This window comes from Nelumbo lutea, chromosome 8 (genome assembly GCF_056320005.1).
Source record: "Nelumbo lutea isolate HS-2025 chromosome 8, American lotus-T2T, whole genome shotgun sequence".
Classification (NCBI taxonomy): domain Eukaryota; kingdom Viridiplantae; phylum Streptophyta; class Magnoliopsida; order Proteales; family Nelumbonaceae; genus Nelumbo; species Nelumbo lutea.
In genome coordinates this window covers 45397224-45420155 of record NC_142691.1, presented here as the reverse complement: position 1 = coordinate 45420155, position 22932 = coordinate 45397224, and the positions used below count along the sequence as shown (strand labels likewise).

The 22932-nt window shown below is 37.2% G+C and overlaps 1 long non-coding RNA gene across 2 annotated transcripts; it reads left to right on the top strand.

Moving 5' to 3' along the window:
- The first annotated feature begins 2193 nt into the window (after window positions 1-2193).
- LOC148843969 (uncharacterized) lies at window positions 2194-5017 on the top strand. Of its 2 annotated transcripts, none has more exons than XR_016103115.1 (4): window positions 2194-2641; window positions 3640-4039; window positions 4127-4284; window positions 4710-5017. It is a non-coding gene; the product is annotated as an uncharacterized LOC148843969 (long non-coding RNA). The 2 variants fall into 2 exon arrangements; XR_016103116.1 differs by having other exon boundaries at window positions 2234-2641; window positions 3666-4039.
- The last annotated feature ends 17915 nt before the right edge of the window (window positions 5018-22932 follow it).

Below are 22932 nucleotides of genomic sequence, written 5' to 3'. Positions count from 1 at the left end.
ATTGAGTGAGGGAAAATATCGTTCAATGTCTTTAGATATGCCTTAGAGTTTCTCCTCCAAGTTTCAGTGACCCCAATTTCCTAACAGATTGTAATGCTTTTCTTCATATAACCTTTAAAGCACGCATTTCTCATGTGTTTGTACCACATTCATGCATAACTTAACTTTATATTTAGTATTATTAATATATTTTATATGATTCGTATGCATTTCCCTAACATTTCCAAATGCTTCTATATCTTTCATTTATATTCTTACATCTCTCTCCACATTTTCTCTTCTTCCCTATTTTGCATAGTACCAACTCAACACCACTACCATGCCTCATTTCCCTCTCTCCCTCTCCTTCTTTATGAAGGAAGGTAAGATCCATCATATGGATGGCTAAACCATGCTAGATGGTTAGGCGAAATTTCAAAAATTTCTTGCAACCTTTCGGGAATCATATTCCCAGTTTTAGAAAAATTACATTTTCCAATGATCATTCTTGCGCCGAAACCAGACCAGATCTGAAACAAAAAAAAAAAGAAAAAGTATACCTGATACAAATTTCACAAGTGTAGGTCCCAAAGTGGTAGTTTATGCCCAAAGTGAACCCCAAAACTAGCCTCCACTAAAGATGGTGCAGCTTGAGATGAAGCCAGTTCAACAACATTGTTTTCAACAAAACTGCAATCCAACACTTTGAATCGTACAAGGGAGGTGAGCATGAAATAATTCTGATATTTTCTTGCAAAAATCAAAATTCAAGACTGATCAAGATCAACCATAAGATTGAAAACGAATTAGGGTTTCTATGGTGGAAAGAGTAGAGAGAGAACTGAAAGCAGATGATGATCTGGGGCAGTTCACCCCCCTCCCTTTTATAAGACTTAAGTAGCACCACTCTTAATCAAATTAGGAGGTTCCTAATCCAAATCTTAATTTGGATCTGGACTCTATAAGTGGATAAGACTTATCATCTTATGAGAATGGGTGCTCCAAACCCATATCCATATCCATATCCATATCCACCCAAATCCCATGACTGCTTAAGCTGTCATGTGACCATTTGATTAATCTAATTAATCATGGGCTTTGGGCCCATTAAACAAGTGACTCATGTACCTAGGTAGTTGTTGGCCCATTTAGATTCACTTTGTATGGCGTAGGACTCCAACAATGACCTTACATAAGCCCCCATGGGTTCGGCCTAGCCTTTGTGAAAAGGCCTAGTCGAATTCACTCTCAAGCACAATGAACCCCTGAGTCGATCAGTATGGGCTCTTAATGGGCCCAACATTTACAGTAAATGATCTTTGAGTCCATCCATCCTATGAAGGCCCAAGGATAATGGACTTAAGTAAAATATAGTCCATCAAGTAAAACAGCCTTTATTGGTCTCTTACACTTAACCTCTCAGCCCATAATGATCAAACATTGCTCGACATGGAAGGACTTCTCCCTTGGCTGCAAGGTGCAGTGTCACACTCTCTACTCGGATGGGTCCTGGGAATTAAAACATTTTGCAAACATTTTTCCTTAAAACATAATATATATACATTTTCATATAAATATATTTTGCAAAATAAATCTCAAACACAATTGAAATCGACTGCCAACAGTTTTGGTTTTCATCAGAGAGTAAAGTCCCAATCATTCACTTTGTCCGACAAAGTGGTTGATCCTATCACTATGATCACCCACTCGAGTGAATTCTTAGACTTCCCCAACATACATAGATTTTGATCCCCAAAGGGTCTCACTGATTGGTATATCAAAGACTGCCCAATCCGACACCCAGTGCAGTACCATAATCGAGTATAGGGGTTATGTGTAATTTTCCAGTTTTGCCCATTAGTCTCCAAGGTCTAGGGCATAATTGGAAATTGGTCAAGGTTCAGTGTTTTAAACAAACACACACTACATGTGCTTCGGGTCCAACCCTAATAGTTGAGACAAGTTACCCCAACTTCTTTGGCAGCACATTAGTGTCAGCCTTGGCAGGATAAAGATCCAAACTGTGGGGCTGCACTCTGTGGGGCGAGCCAATGCGAATTCTGTTGTGATGCTTTTGTTTTGATTAGATCCAAACTGTTGTGATTACTACTAGAAAAAACGGTCAAAGGCGGCGGTTTAGAAGCGGCGGTCTTTGTGACTGCTGCTAAAGAAATATCTAAAGCGGCGGTCTTTGATACATTCGGTTTAGAAACTGGCGCGGCATTTATTAATGTACATTCGGCGGATTTTTTTTGAACCTGAACTGAACCGGTTTAACCTTGGACCGATGATGTGGAGAAGCGCAGGGATGGAAAAGTTTCTTTCTTCCGCGCGCGAATTCCCCCTTCCTATTCGAAAAGCAATAAGACAGCTGAGACAAGAAGTTAATCTTCACGAGCAAGACAGAAGTTCTTTGTCCATAGAGAACCTTGCGCGATTTTCTGATCGTTTATTTTAGCAAGAGAAGAGAAGAGAAGAGAAGAGAAGAAAAGAGAAGGTAACGTTCGTTCGAGCTAGGGTTGTGTTCATTCAAGCAAGAGAAGAGGCACACGACTTCTGTTAGTTCAAGCTAGGGTTTCCCTTTGTGCTTGAGAACGGTGAAATTTCTGGACGCTATCCAAGCAAGCACCGACCTCTGTTCGTTCGAGCAAGAGAAGAGAAGGTAACCTTCTAACCCTTCTTTCAATAGTTTGCCTCTGAAGAGCAAGCTGACCTTTTTGGTAGGAAGAAAACTTATCTGTTTAGTTTTTTTTTTTTTTGATAGATCACCTCCCTCTTTAGTTATCAGAACATCCTTACCAACCTGTTGGGATTGATTCAATGAGCACATCCCCTGAATTCGTTCCTCCATAGTTAAAATTTAAAACGCAACCTCACTATGAGCAATAGTTATTTGTTTTGGAATTGGTTATGGAGAAGTGGTATTTGGGCTTCAGGATCAGGAGCAATAGTTACCCCTCTTCTCTTAGAGCTTTTATACATTTATTTTTCTTCTCTTGTTTTTTTTTTTTTTGTTTGAATAAAAAATCTTGAATAGAACTGGTTTAGCTTTCTAGTTATATTTGTCCATGTACTGTTAGTTATTTAATAAATATTTGGTCTGCGTTGCCAAATTGCTAATTCTCTTTGAGTTTTATTGGAAATGATGACAGATGAGGTAGATGAATTGGTTAGTTTAGACTTTGGATTGCTATCTTCATTTCAGTAGGATAACATTTTCCCTCAAAATATGCTATTCATGTGTTTCAACTTTCAAATTTTATCCTGGACCTTGGAGCCCCTGGCTGGAAACTAGCTTACTCGGTAAATTTAGGACTGAGATTTGGATCATCTATAAGATTTTTTGGTCAAAAGAACATCTTTGGGAGGTTTTTTTCTTTGCTTTCAGAAAATCTTAATGTGGAAGCAACGTTTCTGGTCATACTTGCTCATGAGTGTAGATAGGGGTGATCATCAAAAACCAAAATGAACCGACGAAACCGAACCAAAAAATTCGGCTACCAAACTGATCTGTGTGGTTTTGGAAAAATCAAAGCTACTGGTTTGGTTTCGGTTAACCAATATGAAAAATCAACAGTTAACCGAACCAACTAGTAATATAAATATATATACATTATATATATTTATAATATATAATATATATAAGCAATATTGTGCCAGTAAGCAGCAACGATGCATCTCTTCAGAGTGTTAGTGAAGTATCAGAAATACTAGCCAAGGGGAAGACCAGAGTGGTCCAACTGAGAAGCAGCAAATCAACACAGCATCTGATTCTGGAGCAATTGATCCTGCATTCCTGGATGCTCTTCCTGAGGATTTGAGGGCTGAGGTTCTTTCAGCTCAACAGGGTCAAGCTGCACAACCATCAAACTCTGAACCTCAATCTGTTGGAGATATTGATCCTGAATTTCTTGCAGCTCTTCCCCCAGATATCCGTGCAGAAGTTTTAGCACAACAACAAGCTCAGAGACTTCATCAATCACAATAATTGGAAGGCCGACCAGTTGAGATGGATGCCGTCTCAATAATTGCTACATTCCCGTCAGATTTAGGAGAAGAGGTTTCAAATTCATTAAGTTATTATGTTTATGTTTGTAGGAAACTCATCCATTCATCCAAATTTATATATATATATATTCATTTCCAGGTCCTATTAACTTCTTCTGATGCTATTCTAGCCAATTTAACACCTGCTCTTGTTGCTGAGGCTAATATGCTACGTGAAAGATTTGCACATCGTTATCATAGCCGTAATGTATGCTTGTCAGAATTACGTTATGTATTCACGTCCTCAGTTTATGGATGGTAAGGCTTATCCTGACTTTTCTTATGCTGTTTAATTTTGTAATAGTTGATGGAGTTGATGATGGTACTCTAGGAAAAATATATATCTTACTAAAAGTTCCAAGTTAGAACCATGGAATCTCACATATATATATATATATATATCTGACAAATATAAAGATCATGAAAGATAATTTTGTAACAACATTTTTCAGCCAATTTGCTTGAAAGTACTCTACTGATGATTTATTTTCCTCATGAAGTAACAAAAACCTATCTTCCTAATCCCACTTGCATGATCCCTTGGTCATGAAACATCAAAAGGAAACAACCCATCTTGTTTAAATTTTAATTTCTTTGTCAAGATTCAACTTTCAGCATTTTGTAAGCTTAAAATAAGCCTCAATGACTTATTTATAAGTGATATCTAGTTTCTTTTTTCTCAGGTTCAGTTGGAGTTGGAAGGTATTCAAATCGACAAGGAGATGAACATCAAGTATAAAGTAACATCGACTCAGTGCTAAGAATTTAGATTGTCCAAGAACACTGAAGACAGAAGTTTTTTCCTGCAAATGCCTTGTACTGAAGACAGAACCGGGGTCATGGAGAGGATTTGCATTGGAAGATGTGTTACATTATTCAAAAAGTTTTTTTAAATGTCTTTGTACTTTTTTATGTTAATTGGATATTGTATTTAAGCAATTTGTTTTGGATATTATAATAATTAATAATTTTTTTTTTTTTTTATTTTCAATTTGTATTCTTTTGCTTACATTGATTTTTATGCATTAATATTTGCCATGAGATTTGTATTAAACGGGTGCAAACAAAATGTTGAAATCAAATTGATATAAAAAATATAAATTTTAAAAAGAAAACAAAGATGGCGGTCATGCAACCGCCGCCTTAGACATAAAAGTGATCTAGGCCGGCAGTCCAGACCGCCACCGAAAAGCGAACACAATGTTTTGACGGACCTAAGGTGGCGGTCCAAAGAGATCCAAGCCGGAGGTCCAGACCGCCACTTTTATTAAATCTGAGCCGATGGTTCTGACATACCGTCGGTTTAGGAATGATTGAACCATGTTGGACCGGTCCCCAAAGGCGGTGGTCTTGACCTAGGCCGGTAGAGGTTTAGGGGGTGGACGCACAAGGCAGCGATCCTCTAACCGCCGGCTTTAACCATTTTTCTTGTAGTGGATCCATACTCAAAACCATGAATCATGGCCTTTGATATATTATACATTGAATTAGATCCACCATAACTTCATTTTTAAACCAATGTTTTTGAACCATCATTTATTTAGATGGTTGGACTATTCGGTTCAGGCAATCAGTTTTGTTTTACCCTAAATCTGGTCCTTGGCCAAAAACCATTGAATTGGTCAATGACTCGTTGACTTAGGCGATTGAACCATCAACCTGTTTGACTTGTTCAATGTTTTTGGTCATTTTTTATTTTAATTATTGTTTTTTAATTCTTTTTAATTTCTTTTGTTAAAACAGATTATCCATTCAAACCAGACAATTGAACTATTGACCCGGGAACCAGTGGCCATAATGGTTCCAATTCCAGGTCATTTTTTGAAACATTGATTTATACTAATTTAAGGTAGGGCCACAATAATACATCCAAGGCTTTGATTTCATGATTTAACCGAATGATTTATTGATACTCGTTTGGCTGAAGTGTAACCGAATGATTTATTGCTTTATTTTTTAGATGATAAAATATTTAAATGTATTGTACTAATCTATTTTCAGCTTGAGCCAATAATATCAAAACCTCCTTGATAATTTATCACCAAAAACCAACTCATGATGACTCAATGGTAGAATCTCTGATTCGTTGTAATAGAGACCTGGGATCAAATTCCCCTCCCACCAGGGTTTGGGGGCTGATCATAGGCTACCCCGTTGTCTAGCCCCATGAAAAAACAAAATTAAAAACTTATCACTAAAAGAAAGAGTAATAAGTTATTTAGTTCATCCATTTCAGCCTTTATCAAATGCTTGCAAAATGATGTTATTAAAATTAGGGTAAGGAATTTTTTTAGTATTGATTACTCGTCTTTCAAGGCATAGTACCGCAAACTTTATCTACCAATCTTACACTCTTCTCAAAGGTGTAATCTGGCTTGTTGCAAGGAACAAGAACTTGTCTAATCCCTGGAAACAAAAAAGTGTTCCACTAGGTAGGAATAGTTGGTGGAATCTTTCTTTGGAGTCTTTGAATGGTGACCAATGAGCAAGTGAAAGGTTGGAAGTGGAGAGAAGGTATTCAACAAAAGGAAAGTTCAGAGATAAGGTAGAAGAATTTAAGGGAGGATAGAGAACAAAGAGAGGTTCTACTTAAAAGACAATAAATATGGAATAGATGATTAGATGAGGATAAATGAAAGCAAACATGAGTTATTCCAAGAAGATGAAAAGTGAAACAGGAACAGGGAATACTGGAGAAGATATGTAAGAACATAATATAGATATTATAGAATAAGAAGGGGTTTATGCAAAAATGCCCTTTTGGTGATTGAGTTGAGCAAGAAGTTGAAAAGAATGCTAGTCCGAGCAAAAGCGGAGTAACAGTATGAAGTCTCAAGAGTCAAAAGTCTTTTTCCTTGAATGGAGGTTACCTATTTATAGCCAAATATCCGTATCCGGTTCGAATGAGGCTTTTAGGGTTTGTCAATATGAGGTTGTTCGTTGAGGCCTTCAGGATAAGTCTTAATCCCCGGCAGAGTTGTTCTTCTTATCCGTATGGGACTCCTCTTCTTAGTCGCGCTTATCCATCCTACGTGGTGCCAAAATGGTCAAAAAGATAAGATGGCCACGGAAATTGCCACATGGCACCTGGGGCCAGCTCAACCATAACAATATGCAGTGTTTTTTTGTATAAAAAATTATAGGTTGGATTTTCTCAAGCTTCAAACAAAACACTAAGAAAACTTAGAAAATAATTCATGTTTGGGGGAAATTATCCCTTATTTTTTTATTTACGAGCAACTAATTAAAAGCAACCTAATTAAGGATTTAAAAACCATCTCCTTATTATTGCATAGGTGGATTGTTTTGAATTAGGTTCACCTTGGATAAAAATTCAGGGTATAAAAGACCAAAAACAATATAATAATAAACGAAGAATAAAAGCCTAATCTATACATCCTTGATCAAATGGGAAGTAGATGATGAATCTATTCTTAGTTCTGCACTGATATTTGTCCAAATAGATTTAATTATCAACCCAAACTATTTGCTTTCCAAACAACATATAACAAATGAAAATTGAGAAATCAGGAATACAAATACAAACTAAAACTTCTTGACCAATAAATGTTATACATCATCTCAAATTCAACAATACAAAGGCTACAATCAGCTTTCAAAAAGACCCATTTGAGAAATCTCTTCACCTAGCAAAGGTTAACCATTAATTGCCTCTTTTCTTGTCAATGATTTTATGATTTGATCTTTCTCCTTTCCTTCAATTCAACCCTAGCTAGCTATCATTTTCTCCATGGTTGACAACTAAACGCCTGTTACACATGGTGCACAGGTACTTGGTCTTGGGACTAAACCAGAGATGAAGAAAACAGAACATGTATTGTCTCTCTGTGTCGATGGCGTGCACCATCCCTCCACAATAAGGGCACACCCCAGAAGCTTGACTCTCCCCTAACACAGTCTCTTGTTTGTAACAAACTAACAGAAAACGCATAGTTTCTTTCCTGGGTTCTTTTGATCTGGACCTGAATGCTCTTCCCAAGTATTTATAATGACGAGATATGGGAATATCTTAGCATTTTAAATCTCTCTCTCTCTCTCTCTCTCTCTCTCGCTCGCTCTCTCTCTCTCTTGTGCTTTGCTAACCTTTATACAACTTTAGTGGTTATCCACCACAATATCTTGCGGTTATTCACCATAAATAGAGAAGCAAAAAGGTTGGAGTTTCAGAATTTCAATAGATGAGCGAGGGAGAGAGGAATCAGCAAAACATAATTGCATTTAATGAGCTAGTTATTCCAAAATAAAATTGCAACAGAAACTTATATATAATTAACAACTTATGTGAGTAAAACTTTGTTTTAATGTTTATCTACTTTTCGAAATAGTTAAACTTTTGTGATTTCGTACATTTCTGAATTTAACAAACATTTTTCTTTAATATGATGAATATATATAATTTTTAAAATGTACTCAGAATTTTCTACAAAAGTATCTATTCTTTTCTGCATCTTTTTATTGCAACATCATGGGTTGGCCATTTAACCCAGATGAAAAATGGTTTCTTTTCAATTTTATCATCAATAAAAATATTTTTTTATGATGCTTATTTTTTTAATATGATGAAAGTATAGGTTTATGATTTTTCCAAGCCTATAACTTTATATATTTCTATCTTTTTTTTTTTATTTTGGTCTTTAATTAATGACATTTGTTTCAGCCTAAACGGTTGAATTGTTGACCCCCAATCTGAACAGAAACAATTTTATTTCTGTGTTAGTTTTAAATTTTGTATTTCATTTCCATCATCGATTAAAATAATTCTTATTTTCATACGTATTTTGTTTAAAAAGATGACCACATGTTAAAGATGTACCAAAGTTTTCCACTAAATCTTTATAATTTTATTATTTAACTATTACATCATGAGAGGACGCATTTGTCTTGGATGGTTAAACCTCTAACATGTCACCTAGCTGGAATATCTATTTCATTTTGAGTCAATTTTAAATTGTGCATTCTATTTCCATCATCAATTTTAAATTGTGCATACGTATTTTGTGTAATATGATAAACATATAGTTTTAGACATGTGCCCAAATTTATTTCCATAATTTCTTGCTTTTGTCGTATTCCTATATATTTTAAAATTTTTATTGTTTAATTGTAATATCATGGCTTGACCCATTTAACTCAAATGTTTCAACCACTAACCCACCATCCTCTTTTCTTTTTCAATTTTTGTATTTCCATCTTGATGATATGGCCATATTTCGACCGCCAATCAAAAGGTTCCACGTGGACTGAGCAGGCCAAGTGGAAAATTTACTGATTTAGTGGTGTGTCTGGAAGCGCATCGTTAAACACCGCAGAACACCAATTTAAACATTTATAATTTTTACCATTTCTCAAACAGCTACTAACGTAGTAAATGGGTTAGAATGGGTCATATCCACAGGGAAGCAAGTGAAAAATTAATATATACTTAGATTCGGACAAGAAAATTCATTCAGGAATGACAAAAAATACGAAAATAAAATATATTATTGCTGAAATTAAATGTTTCAAATTTAAACAAGACAATAGATAAAAATTAGAATTTAATAAAGTATGGGAATCAATAAAGGAAATAAATAAATAAATAAATAAATGATCCAGAATCCGGATCCTGTGGCGGTAGTTGCAGATTAGCCAGACAGCTTGTAGAAACCCCTCCTGACAAGAACCGGGCATCTATCCTTTCTACAACCCTCGAACCTCTCAAGACACCTTAGCCTTGAACCGCACAAATTCATATCTGCAAAATAGAGTAACAAACAGAAATAAAAATAACAGAAAAGAAAATAAAGAAAAGAAAAGAATGATTAATCAGATCTAGTGGCGGTAGTTGCAGATTGGTTGAACAGCTTGCAGGAACCCCTCCTGACAAGATTTGGGCATCATCCTTCCCTTCTACAACCCTTGAACTCCTCAAGAAATATTAGCCTTGTTAACTGGGTGAATTGACCAACCCCTTCTATAGGGCCCCTGGGACCCTTTTTATAAAGAATGGTGGATACAACTAGAAATAGGGAGAAAGATGGGGGCGACAGGTGGGATTTAGTAAAGTTAGGGATGCCCTAGGGTTTCTAATGGATGACTAAGATGGTTTGGGGGTGATCCTATGACTGAAAATAAATGGAGAGGGCACCCAATATTATGTATGGCTGAGATTTGGGCACCCAAAAATAGAGGGTGTAGATTAGAACATCTAGGGTTGAAGGGTTAAGATTAAAAGAATAGGTGGTGCCCTAAAATGAATGGTTGGGATATAAGATGGAGGGAGTGGCTGAGATTTGGAGGAGAGGGGCTGAATGGTGAGAATTAGCAGAATAGGTGGCGCCCTAGGGTTTAAAAGCTATAAAGGAGAGCCCTAAAATGAGTGGTTGAGATTAAAAGATGTGGAGGGTGGAGATTAAACACCTAGGGGCGGCTAGGGTTTGCTAAAAGTGAAAAGATTAGGTTAAAAAAGCTCCCTACGGTTTGCTAAGGAGAGGGGAGCATGGTAATACAATAGAATGGGCGCCAATTGATTTTAGAAGATAGGAGGCGTCCTCCTGTTCTCAGTTCTTTACAAAAACACCCCCTCTCTTAGCTAGTCTTCACACCATCTTCCCAAAAACTACACTTCAGCCTAAAAAATTTCCCAGTTTTCTACATAATTTGCACAGAGACCCTCAGAGGTTATATAATTGATTTTAACTAAGAAAATGATACACTTTGACTATTCTAAGGCCGCAAATATCCCTGAATTGATGCCCTTAAGGCATCAAAATGTAGGGTTATCATCTAGCTAGTGAGGGACAAGGAATAAAAAATGAAAATGTATTTATTTCGGAATACAACTGAATAAAGAGGTCATTTTAGATAAGAGACCTGATTTGGAAATGGAAACTGTTACACTCGCATTGGCCAGGGCCCCTCCCATATTATAAGGGCATAGAACCCAAGGCACAACACATCAAAACACTCTTTGCACTTTGGCTTGGCCTCCCAATATCTCATTGGAAAACCTCCCAGATACCAGACTTTGGGATCTTTGACAGTTTTTGTTCTTGTAGGTCATCATAGCCCTAAGTCTTTTAGGCTTTGTTTGGTTTGTGGAAAGATTTGGGTGAGATGGGAAAAAATGGAATGGGATGGGAAAGTGTAAAAATTTAAGTTTCCATTATTTGGTTTTATTGGGATGGGATGGGATGGGAAAATGTAAAAAGGGGGAGATGTTTACGATGTAATCCACTATTCACCCTTGTCCTCCTCTTGATCGAACAGAGCTATGACTAGGAAGAGAAGCAACGGATCTGAACCCATCTCCGGCCTCCCTCTCCCGCTCTCTCTCCCTGATCTTCTCTCTTCTCCTTATTCTTCCCCTCATCCCCCATTTTCTCTCTCACTCTATTTCGTCACCGCTACTGCAAGTTGCAGCGGCGGTAGATCTGCACGTCCCCTCTCTAATCTCTCTCTCTTTCCCTCTCTCTCTTTCTTCTTCTTCTTCTTCTTCTTTTGCTTCTTTTTCTTCTTCATTTTTCATCTTCACTACTCTATCACCACTAAACTAGAAATGACGAGAGCGATGGCGGTGTACCAGTGGATTCCTTCGTAAGTTTCCATTTAGCATCGACTTCTTCTATCCAAAAGGGGGAGTTGGTTTGGATTTTGGCCATTGCGAGTGATTTTTTCCGTTCTGTCGATTCCCCTATGTTAGCAATGACATTGGTGTTAGACACTTGTGCTGGTGCCATTGAACAAGACTATGTTGTCGAGTTTCTCTACGTTGGTACCGTTGAACAGGACTGTGTTGCTGGTGGTGGCATTGGTGCCGTTGAACACCTGCACTGGGATTTTCTCGAGTTTCCTCACCCGGGTCGTATTGTTTTGCTATGACCCTGAATTCGCAATTTTGGGATCTCCCATCCCACTTTTCTCTCATCCCATCCCCCTCTTTCCCTCAAAACAAATATGAGAAAAGGGAATATTTTTGGAATTTCCCTTTTTTCTCATCCCCATCCCACAAACCAAACGGAGCCTTAGTTCTCTCCCTTGTTATAGAACAAATGGAACCATCCCAGAACATTAAACATTTAGACCCAATAAAGATCTCAAAACATCTCTAATCCTTAGAGACGAGCCCAGAACTAGGGGTGTCAATTGGATTGGATTTGGTCCAATCCATTCCAGTCCAATGTGAATCCATTATAAATGGATCAAGTCTAATCCAATTTTGGACCAATTTGGACCGGTCCAATTCAATGTTTGGACTGTCCAATCTGTTCATATTCATTTTTATTTAGATTGGTTTCAACTCAAACCTAGTCCATTGACACATATATTCTTATCTTATATCAATGGACCAGATATTGAATTAATCCAACTCAATCCAATATAAATTTGTTAGAGACAAACCAGGTCCAATCCAATCTAAGAAATATTTTGGACCGGATTGGTCCAATCCAATATGTCTTGTTTGTCTATCCAATTCGTCCAAATTGATTTTGAACTGGGCGGGGTCAAATCCAAAACCGGTTCATTGACACCCTTACCCAGAACCAAACAACAATGACATTGAAGCTCCCTCCAAATGACCGACTTGCAAATGTGACAACATTCGCGTATGGCCGACCTGCAAATGCAACATCACCCACAAATAATCAACCTATAAATGGCCGACTTAGGCTTGAAAGAAGCTAATTGGGATCTATTCCTCAAAGAGCGCTCTTCACCGACTTCACAGCCATATCCCACTATGTATTGAGAATGTCTTCCAATGAATAATAATAAATACAAGTACAAGAGATGTGCCTGATATACAACTAAGACATGTTGGGAGGTTAGTATGAATAGCATTCTGTGAGGAGATCCAACTGGCCTTGTAAGAAGCATCCCTAAAGCTGAACCATAAATTCAACATGTGTTGCCTACAAATTGCCAACTTGAGCCCGAAATAAGTGTTCACGAAGCTGCCAAATCACATGTCCAAGATGTACCACCTGCGAATGACCAACTTGCACCCAAAAGGAGCATTCATAAAGAAAAAACATGGTTGTCTTGTCTTCTTCAAAAAGGCAACAAGATACAAGATTGAACCAAAGGTCCTAAAGTGATAAGCTTAGTAGGGAATAGTGGTAAAAGGGATAGTAACTGAACAGCACCCAACTCTATAAATTACATGGTCAATTCAACATGTTAGTCTAACAAGAAAAGGCTAATCAAAGGGATATTAATTGCCTCATATTGATGCAAGCAAACAACAACAACAACAATAATAATAATATTGTTGTAAAATAACAATAACAGAGGCAAAAGTGTGCTTTCCAAACCGAGAGACGGTAGTGTTGCATAAATGTGGTGATGAATCTGAGAAATTGTAGAAAGAAGAAGGGTTGAGTCATGCCACTTGGTCACTCTCCAAAAAATCACATTTTCCCCTACGGTGAAGTCAAGTGAATTCAAATCAGTCACCAAGATAAAACAGTCCATAGTCCACAGGCCACTGATCTATGTTTCTGGGTTGACTAACACTTTCTTTATAAAGTTCTCTTAGTCACCCAAATGTACATAGAAGTGTCTTTTCAGAGAAATGTCTCTTTAGAACAGTGCACCTGTTCGAAGAGACACAAAGAAGAAGAAATAGGAAAGGAAGAAAAAGTCAAACTATTTAAACTGGTCAAAGGTAAAAAAAAATATAATTTGGTAGGACATGCATGTCTGCACCCGATCCAACCCAACCCGCGCATGTGTGAAAGGCACCCCCAACCCCTCTCTCATGCATGTGAACATCTATAGTGCTTTCCTCCTATGGGTCCCTACCCATAGATAGAGCAAGTCTATAGATATACTCAAACACAACTCCTTTCCCAAGAAATGTGGGACAAGGAGTTTTTCCCTACATTCAAATGAAGAAGGAGAAAAAGACAAAACAAGAATATAAGGGAGAGAGGAGAGATTGTTGAAATAGTGGTAAAAGGGATAGTAACTGAACAACACCAACTCTGTAAATTATATGGTCAATTCAACCTATTAGTCTAACAAGAAAAGGCTAATCAAAGGGATAGCAATTGCCTCAGACTAATGCAAGCAAACAACAACAACAATAATAATAATAATAATAAGAAGAAGAAGAAAAAGAAGAGTAAGGTGAAGGAGGGACACCATCTTAATTATCTGAATTTTAGGAAGAGCAAACAAACTAACATTACAATTTATGAGCTTAATAAGGAGTCGTGGTAAAACTAACCTAGGCTAGGAAGTAACCAACGCTAACTTTATTGATCTCATGGTCAAGTTTATTTGCCTAAGAAGGAAGAGCCATGAAAATTAACAATAAATGGCCGATTGATGCACTTAACAAGCTATGAGCTAGTAGGAAATGGTAGTAAAACTAAACAATGCTAACTCTATCAATCACATTGACAATGACCAGCTTGCCAAGAGCTAGGCAAAAGGATGGTGGCCATCTTAACTTAGCATAATGAGAGCAAACTAGTTGATCTTCACAACTGAACTATTCAACCAAGGACCTATAGACTCATTCATGCAATAAACTCCGATCTCAAAACATCCACTATGGATATTCCCTACATTCAAATGAGGAAGGAGAAAATGACAAAACAAGAATATAAGGGAGAGAGGAGAGATTGTTGAAATAGTGGTAAAAGGGATAGTAACTGAACAACACCAACTCTGTAAATTATATGGTCAATTCAACCTATTAGTCTAACAAGAAAAGGCTAATCAAAGGGATAGCAATTGCCTCAGACTAATGCAAGCAAACAACAACAACAATAATAATAATAATAATAAGAAGAAGAAGAAGAAGAGTAAGGTGAAGGAGCGACACCATCTTAATTATCTGAATTTTAGGAAGAGCAAACAAACTAACATTACAATTTATGAGCTTAATAAGGAGTCGTGGTAAAACTAACCTAGGCTAGGAAGTAACCAACGCTAACTCTATTGATCTCATGGTCAAGTTTATTTGCCTAAGAAGGAAGAGCCATGAAAATTAATAATAAATGGCCGATTGATGCACTTAACAAGCTATGAGCTAGTAGGAAATGGTAGTAAAACTAAACAATGCTAACTCTATCAATCACATTGACAATGACCAGCTTGCCAAGAGCTAGGCAAAAGGATGGTGGCCATCTTAACTTAGCATAATGAGAGAAAACTAGTTGATCTTCACAACTGAACTATTCAACCAAGGACCTATAGACTCATTCATGCAATAAACTCCGATCTCAAAACATCCACTATGGATATTCCAAATGTCCATAATATGAATCCCAACTTGAAGAACTAAGGGTGACCAATTACTTCGTTTGATTGAGTTGAGCTAATGACGAACTTATCCTTGGAAGTGGGGGCGGGGGGGGGCGGCATGTGACATATGGCCCTATTTGACACCAATCAAAAGATTCCATTAAGGGACAAGGAGTTAGAAATAAATATGCATTTATTGCATAAACTAATTGAGTAAAGAGTAATTTTAGATAGGAGGCGTAAGCTAACTAAGGTGATCATTACACCCTTGGCCAAGGCCCATCCTCTCTATTAGGGGTGGATTAGAGTTGAGATGTACCAAATATCTAGTTATTCAAGCTTAGCTCATCAAAAAATTATGAGGCCAGAGCCAACGACTTGAGCTTGAATTCGGCTTGATTCAAAAGTTCATAAGTTTGAGCTTGAGCTTGACCATGAGCCAAACTTCCTATAAAAATAAAAAATATACATATAAAAATTTATTATTTTATATATATATATAAATAAAATATAATATTCTAATTATATATATGATATTATTATATATAGTATTTTTTAGTTTTTATTTATATATTTGTATATAATATATATATATATATATTATGTTAGCTCTCTCCTTTTTATCGTTTGAAGCCTATAACAGTTCTTTCTTCTTCTAGTAAGCTATCAAACTTGCAAAAGATGTTGTCTGGACATTTCCATTCAAAGAATTAAGAACTCCAATATTTCTATAATGGCCATATGTTGAATCCAACATAAATATGTTAGTTCTCAAGTAAGGAACAACAAGAAAGAAAAAGAAAAAGGAAAGTGACTTAGAATTGCGACCCTTGTTTTTATCATTATCATGACTCACCTTCTCATTGCCGCACTTGCTGTCCTTGTGTTCCAGGTTTAGGTGACCAACTATCCCAACCAATGGCTTTCCCAAACAAAGGTGATTTTGTGGAGGTTTTGGGCTCAACTTCAGTGTCTAAGGACTTTGTTAGTCGACCTAGGAGGGAACAAAATAATGATGAAGTCACAAATATGGCCAAAAAACTAGGTCTCCAACACTGTGACTCTGACATGGCCTCTGGTAAAGAATGGAATAACATAAGAGGTAAGGGAGTTTCCTGGGAGATAGCAAGAACAAAGAAAAAGTTGAAAAAGGGACCAAGTGAGAAATAAAGAGGTTACAATGGGGTATAATTGATCAAAATATGGATTGTGTAGGAGAAGAGAGTAGAAGATTAGGTAAGGGTAAGACCAACAGAGTTTAAGATGAAGATCTTGAGCTGGAATGTAAGGGGGACGGGTGGTAAAGTTAAGAGAAGCTTAGTAAAAGACACCCTTCGAAGAGAGAATCCAGACATTATTCTGTTACAAGAAACCAAAAGAGAAGAGGTGGATAGGAAGTTAATCAAAACAATCTGGGGTTTAAGAGGTAGAAAATGGACTGCCCTCCCAACCACAGGCACTTCAAGAGGGGTCCTTGTCATGTGGAGAGATGTGGTTTTAGGAGTGGAAGTTGATAAAGGCGAATTCCTCCTTTCAATACTTTTCACAAACAAGGAAGATGAGTTCACATGGATTCTAACGACAGTTTATGGCCCTAATGCTCCATCAAATAGGAATAGATTTTGGGAAGAGTTGGATTCCTTGCATGAACATGATGAGTTTCTTTGGTGCATGGGAGGAAACTTCAATGTCACAAGATTCAATCAGAAACACTCCAATGGGAAGAGGGTAAATAAAAGTATGGAAGAGTTCTCCAACTTCATTTCCAGACACAAGCTACATGACCTCCCCCTAAGGAATGGTAATTTTACCTGGTCAAACATACAGGATAATGCCTTAAGTTGTAGGTTTAACAGATTTTTAATTACTTCAGATTGGGAAGCCCAATCTCCCTTGACCTTTCAGGAGATCCATTTCCATTGTACTTCTGATCACTGGCTTATCACCCTAAGTACAAATTTGGTGGTTAGAGGGAAAACCCCTTTTAGGTTGGAAAAATTTTGAACAGAATACAAAGACTTCTGCAAAAAGGTTGCCTCATGGTGGGAGGAATGTAAGACAGAAGGTTGGTTAGGTTACAAATTCTTGGAAAAATTAAAATTTGTAAAATGGAAATTAAAAGATGGGCCAAAGAGAAATTTAAAGCCTTCAAGGAAGAGAAATCAGCACTCCTATATGAGTTGGATGATTTAGACCAAAAGGAGCAGATCGGGCAACTAGATGAGAATGAAAGAAGGAGAAAATTTGGGCTAAGAAAAGATTGGGAAAAGGTGATAAGGAGAAAAGAAGTTTACTGGAGACAAAGATCTAGGTCAGATGGTTAAAGGAGGGAGACAATAATTGTAGGTTCTTTCACATATATGCATCTAGTAGACGAAAAAGAAATCTTATAACAAAATTAAAAGTCGGGCAACGAGAAACAGAGGACCCTGAGGAAATCTCTGAAGCTTTTTTATATTTCTTCAAAGACCTTTACTCAAAGAAAGAAAATAGAAAACTCTCTTTAAGCCTTTGGGAAGGGCTGAAACTATAGGTGGAGAATAGATTGTGGTTAGAAAGAGAATTTCAAGAACAAGAAGTGAAGGATGCAATTTTTAGCATGGATGGAGATAGAGCCCCTAGCCCCGATGGATTCCCAATTTTCTTTTATCAGATTTGTTGTAGTTTTATCAGTTCAGATTTGATACATGCGTTTAATGATTTCTATCATTTAGCCATTGTCAACAAAGGAAATAACTCTAATTTCATATGCTTAATTCCCAAGAGAAATGGCATTTTAGAAGCAAAAGATTTCAGACCTATCAACTTGATTGGGAGTGTGTACAAAATTTTAGCAAAGGTTCTAGCTGAAAGATTAAAGAAAATTTTAGGTGAAATCATCTCTCAGAATCAATTTGCATTTGTAAAAGGGCGACAAATTGTTGACAACATCCTTATAGCAACTATGAGACTAATGGAGTTTGGAAGAAAGTGGATTCAGTGGGTGGAGGGATGTATAAGTTCCACCTGGTTTTTAGTACTAATTAACGGGCAACCAAAAGGATATTTTAATGCCAGCTGAGGTCTAAGACAAGGCTGCCCCCTCTCCCCTTTGCTTTTTATTCTAGTCATAGAAATTTTTAGCCAACTGGTGAATAAGGCTATTTCTCTAGGACTATTGAGAGGTTCTGAAGTTGGATAGGAAGCCACTCATATTTCACATCTCCAGTTGGCCGACAACACTATCCTTTTCCTAGAGGTTAATGAAGAAATCATGTCAAATTTGAAAAGGGTCATCACCTGCTTTGAATGGATTTCTGGACTACAAGTCAACTTTTCTAAGAGCAATATCATTGGCCTAAATCTAGATGGTGCACATTCCTTGAATACTTTCACATAGATCTTGGGATGCAAAGTAGAGAATCACCCCTTCTCTTATCTAGGGATGCCTCTCGGAGGGAATCCGAGAAATCCAAGTTTTTGGGAACTAATACTAGAAAAATGTGAGAAGTTAGCCACATGGAAAAGGAACTACCTGTCCAAAAGGGGGAGACACACTCTCATTAGAGCATCTCTAGGAAACCTTCCCGCCTACTACCCTTCTATTTTTTGCTTGCCAAACAAGATAGCTATTCAGTTAGAAAAGCTTCAGATAAATTTTATTTGGGAAGGAGGTGGGGAAAGGGGCTCTCACCTTGTGAGGTGGTCTCAGGTTAGAAAACCAGAGGGTGGTGGGTTTAGAGTAGGCCACTTGAAAGAAAGAAACATAGCTCTTCTCAATAAATGGTTGTAGCGATTCCCTCTAGAACCAAGTGCACTATGGACTATTGTAATCACTACCAAATACAGGAAGCATGCCAACAGTTGTTATAGCAAACTTCACTTGAATCGGGTCAAAGACACCCATCTTGGGAAAGGTATAATCTCGACTTACAATTTTTTCATCTCCTTTATCAGATTTAAGGTGGGAAAGGGCGATAGAATTAAGTTTTGGACTGACCTTTGGTGGGGTAACTCAAACTATGCCAACTGCTTCCCTCAGGCTTACCATAAACCAAGAAGCTTTCATATCCCAGGTTTTACCACCCCCCCCCCCCCGCCCCCCTATTTCAATTGGAACCTAACTCTTAGGAGACCACTAAGGGACCTGGAACTTAATGAAATCACTAGCTTCTTGCACACCCTAAGAGATGTATACCTCTCCCAAAATCCCCCTGACCTTCGTGTTTGGACCCTTCACCCATCTGGTAAGTTTTCAACCAAATCTTGCTTCAAGTGTTTAGTTAGGGGTGAACAAATTACTAATCAGTACCCCCACAAGAGAATTTGGTGTGTTCATATCCCTTCAAAGGTTTGTTTTGTGTGTGTGTGTGTGTGTGTGTAGGAGGCCATCTTAAAGAAAATCAACACTTATGATCTCCTTTAGAAAAAGAACCATGGAAGGTCATATCTATTCCCTCATGTCTATTGCTTCTACCTTAAAGCTGAGGAATCTACCAATCACATCCTGCTTCACTATAAAGGAAACTAGAAAATTTTGGAACTTTTTTCTAACATTATTTGAATACAGTTGGGTTTTCCCAGAAAATGTGGATGAATGCTTAGGGGAATGGTCAGGAAGAGGATTAAGCAAAAGAGGGAAAACTTTATGGCAATCTACTGCACATGCTATTTTTTGGAGCATCTGGGAAGAGAGAAATAACCTGGTGTTTACCAATAAAACAAAAAACTATGAGGAGTTGATTTCTCTAATCTGTTACAGATGCTTCCTGTGGACTTCCAACTCAAATTATTTCAGAGTTGTCACATTTGATGACCTACAAAGAAACACCATAAATTTTCTTCACTCTAATCACATACACCTCAACACTTCTCGCAGTTTCAAATTTGATGAAGAAGGGGAGACAACTTTGTACTTTGATGGGAGTACTTTCAGAAACCTAGGTGCAGTGGGTATTGGAGGTGAAATTCAAAGAAGAGATGGTATTATTAGTTGGGCTTTTAGTGGGCCGATTGGGATAGCCTCCTCAACAAAGGCCGAAGTCATGACAGCTTTAACCAGCATCAGGATTGCAAAAGACCTAGGTTTATTAAATCATACCAATAAATGAGATTTAGCCAATACCATTTATTGGCTTACTAATCCTGATAGTGGCCCTGGGCCTTAGCTCACTACCTGGCTGAAGCGAGAGACATCCTCTCCTCCTTGAATGCTCACGTGGTCTGGATTCCAAGGGAGCCAAACTCTGAAGCTGACAGTCTAGCTAAATCAGGTGTTTACACAGATTATTTATTTAGTTATAGTTTTCTGCCTATGTAACTTTCTGAGTGTCTAATTGTTGTGTACATCTCCTCATGTACCTCTCTTTTTTGAATAAAGTTAACCTTTTTTCAAAAAAAAAAGTGAAAAAAAATACTTGCAAGTGAAAAAGAGAGCAAAATTTAAAAGGAAGTTTAGAAGATATTTTTTAGCTAAAAATAAAGTTATTTTTGTGAGAAAAAGAAAAAAGAGTGAATTAAGCTTAAGTGTTTCTTATTGAGAATCTTGAAATCTCTTCAATTGTTAGAGTCCTTAGTTATTTGTGCATTTTGTGCAATTTGAATAGTTCTGCTTGAAATTACATATTATCCTATTGACAAGCATTATGTTTGTTTATGCTTTCGTTGTCCATACTTTATTTGTGCTTGTATAGCTTGTGATTTTCTAGCTATGAAAGGTTTTGATAGCATCCGCAAGTCTATCTGATGAAAGGTCTTATTGGCACTTTCAAGTCCAACTGTTGCAAAGGTCATGTTGGCATCCGAAAATCTAATTAGTCTTAAGGTTTTATTAATACCCAGAAATCCAGATAGTATTGTGGAAATTCTCAGGTGGTGTGCCTAGGGAGAGGATATACGCCAGGTTTGGCCAAACCTCTATAAATTTTGTGTGTTCTATTATTCTTATTTTTTATATTGATATTTCTTGTTGTTTCTCACATAAAGTTTTGTAAACATTGTATATACTACAACTTGCATCATTGTTCATTTTCATCCCTATCTTGAATTTATTTAAAAAATGATACTTGGAAAAAATTGTATTACCCAATTCACCCCTCTTGCGTTACGCTCCTTTCACTTTGGAGCAATTTGCTGTCTTGTCAATCATATTTACTCAAAGGAGCAAAGTTGTTAATTAATTAACAAATGGATGAGCAAATCATGGTCTACATGCATGATCAATGGTTACATCAACCTTTACACTTGATGATGCTCATAGTGATGAATCAGTTTTGCTAAATTTGAAGGCGTCCGAATTCATCCACCCCTCTACAAGAGAATGGAGATCAACCCTCATATTGTCTTTATTTGGAGATAATATCTTTATTGAAATTTGTCACATACCACTTATGATTGATTACATACAGAACAATGATAGATTGGTTTGGGCTTACATTCCTTAAAAGGGAGTTCATGGCATTGACCTATAGACTATGGTCATCTGAAGAAGTTAACACCTCTTCTCCGGACTTTGGTCTCCATAGAGTACAATGGAGAGATACTTGGTGATATATATATAAGAAACTCCCACTTCATGTGCATTTTTTCTTGTGGAGGTTAATTTGTAGATCTATCCCTGCTAGCTCCTTATGGCTAAACATTGGTGTGGTATAGACACTGATGTAGCCAGGAATTTTTTTCTAGTGGGGTTTAAAGCTTCATAAATATCAAAAAGTTTTTTCTAGTCAAAGCCCATGGAAGCTTTTGTGCACGTTTGAGAGGTCTTTCATGCAATGGCTTGTAGCATTGTATGAGTCAAGAAACCTAGAAAGTATAAAGCCCTATTGGATAAAAATCAAAAAGCTGAAAATAGGCTTACATGCAATGGGCCTAAAAATCAACTCTCTGTTGAAGCTATCATGGGTAGATTATCCAAAGCAGCTCTATCAACGTAGCTCAATCACCACAAAAGCCCCATTAATTAGTCTAAGTCCAAATAAAATGCCAAAATTGACTCGACATTCGTATATTTTCATTTAGCTTTACTAGGGTCAATATGGAAAATACACGCATGTAGCTCCGCCCGTAGGTATAAATCCTTTCTCTTCTATATGAATGGAAGGAGAGGAAACCAAGCAACATCAGTTCATTGCATGCCATAGGAGTGAGTAATCTAGTACGGTTTACCACTACAACTAATTGATTTTATTGATTCTTGATGTGTTCTTAATTGAGGTCTCATTTGGTTTGCAGGAATAGGGGTCTAGAATCGGAATTGGAATGGGTTATTCCGATTTCAATTGTTTGATTGGGCAGAATCGGAATCTCATTCCCATTCCTACTAGAATGGCATTCCCCCATTTGAGGGAATGGTCATTCTTTGCCTCTCTTTTGGGAATGAAGTCTCATTCCTGCTGATTTTAATTCTCATTCCCATTCATATCTGAGCCAAACAGATTATGGAAATAAACCATTCCAATTCCGATTCCAATTCCAACTGCAAACCAAATGAACCCTGATTGTCAACTTGGTAACAAGTGACTGATGATGATAATAGTGGGGGAGGTGGATAAACTTCTCCTTGAAGCTCTAGTTATATGATATTCTTAAAAGGCTTAATGCAAGAAAGTGATGGAAGATGATAATTAAAAAATATTAGGAAAATATTTATCTACAACATTAAACACTAGG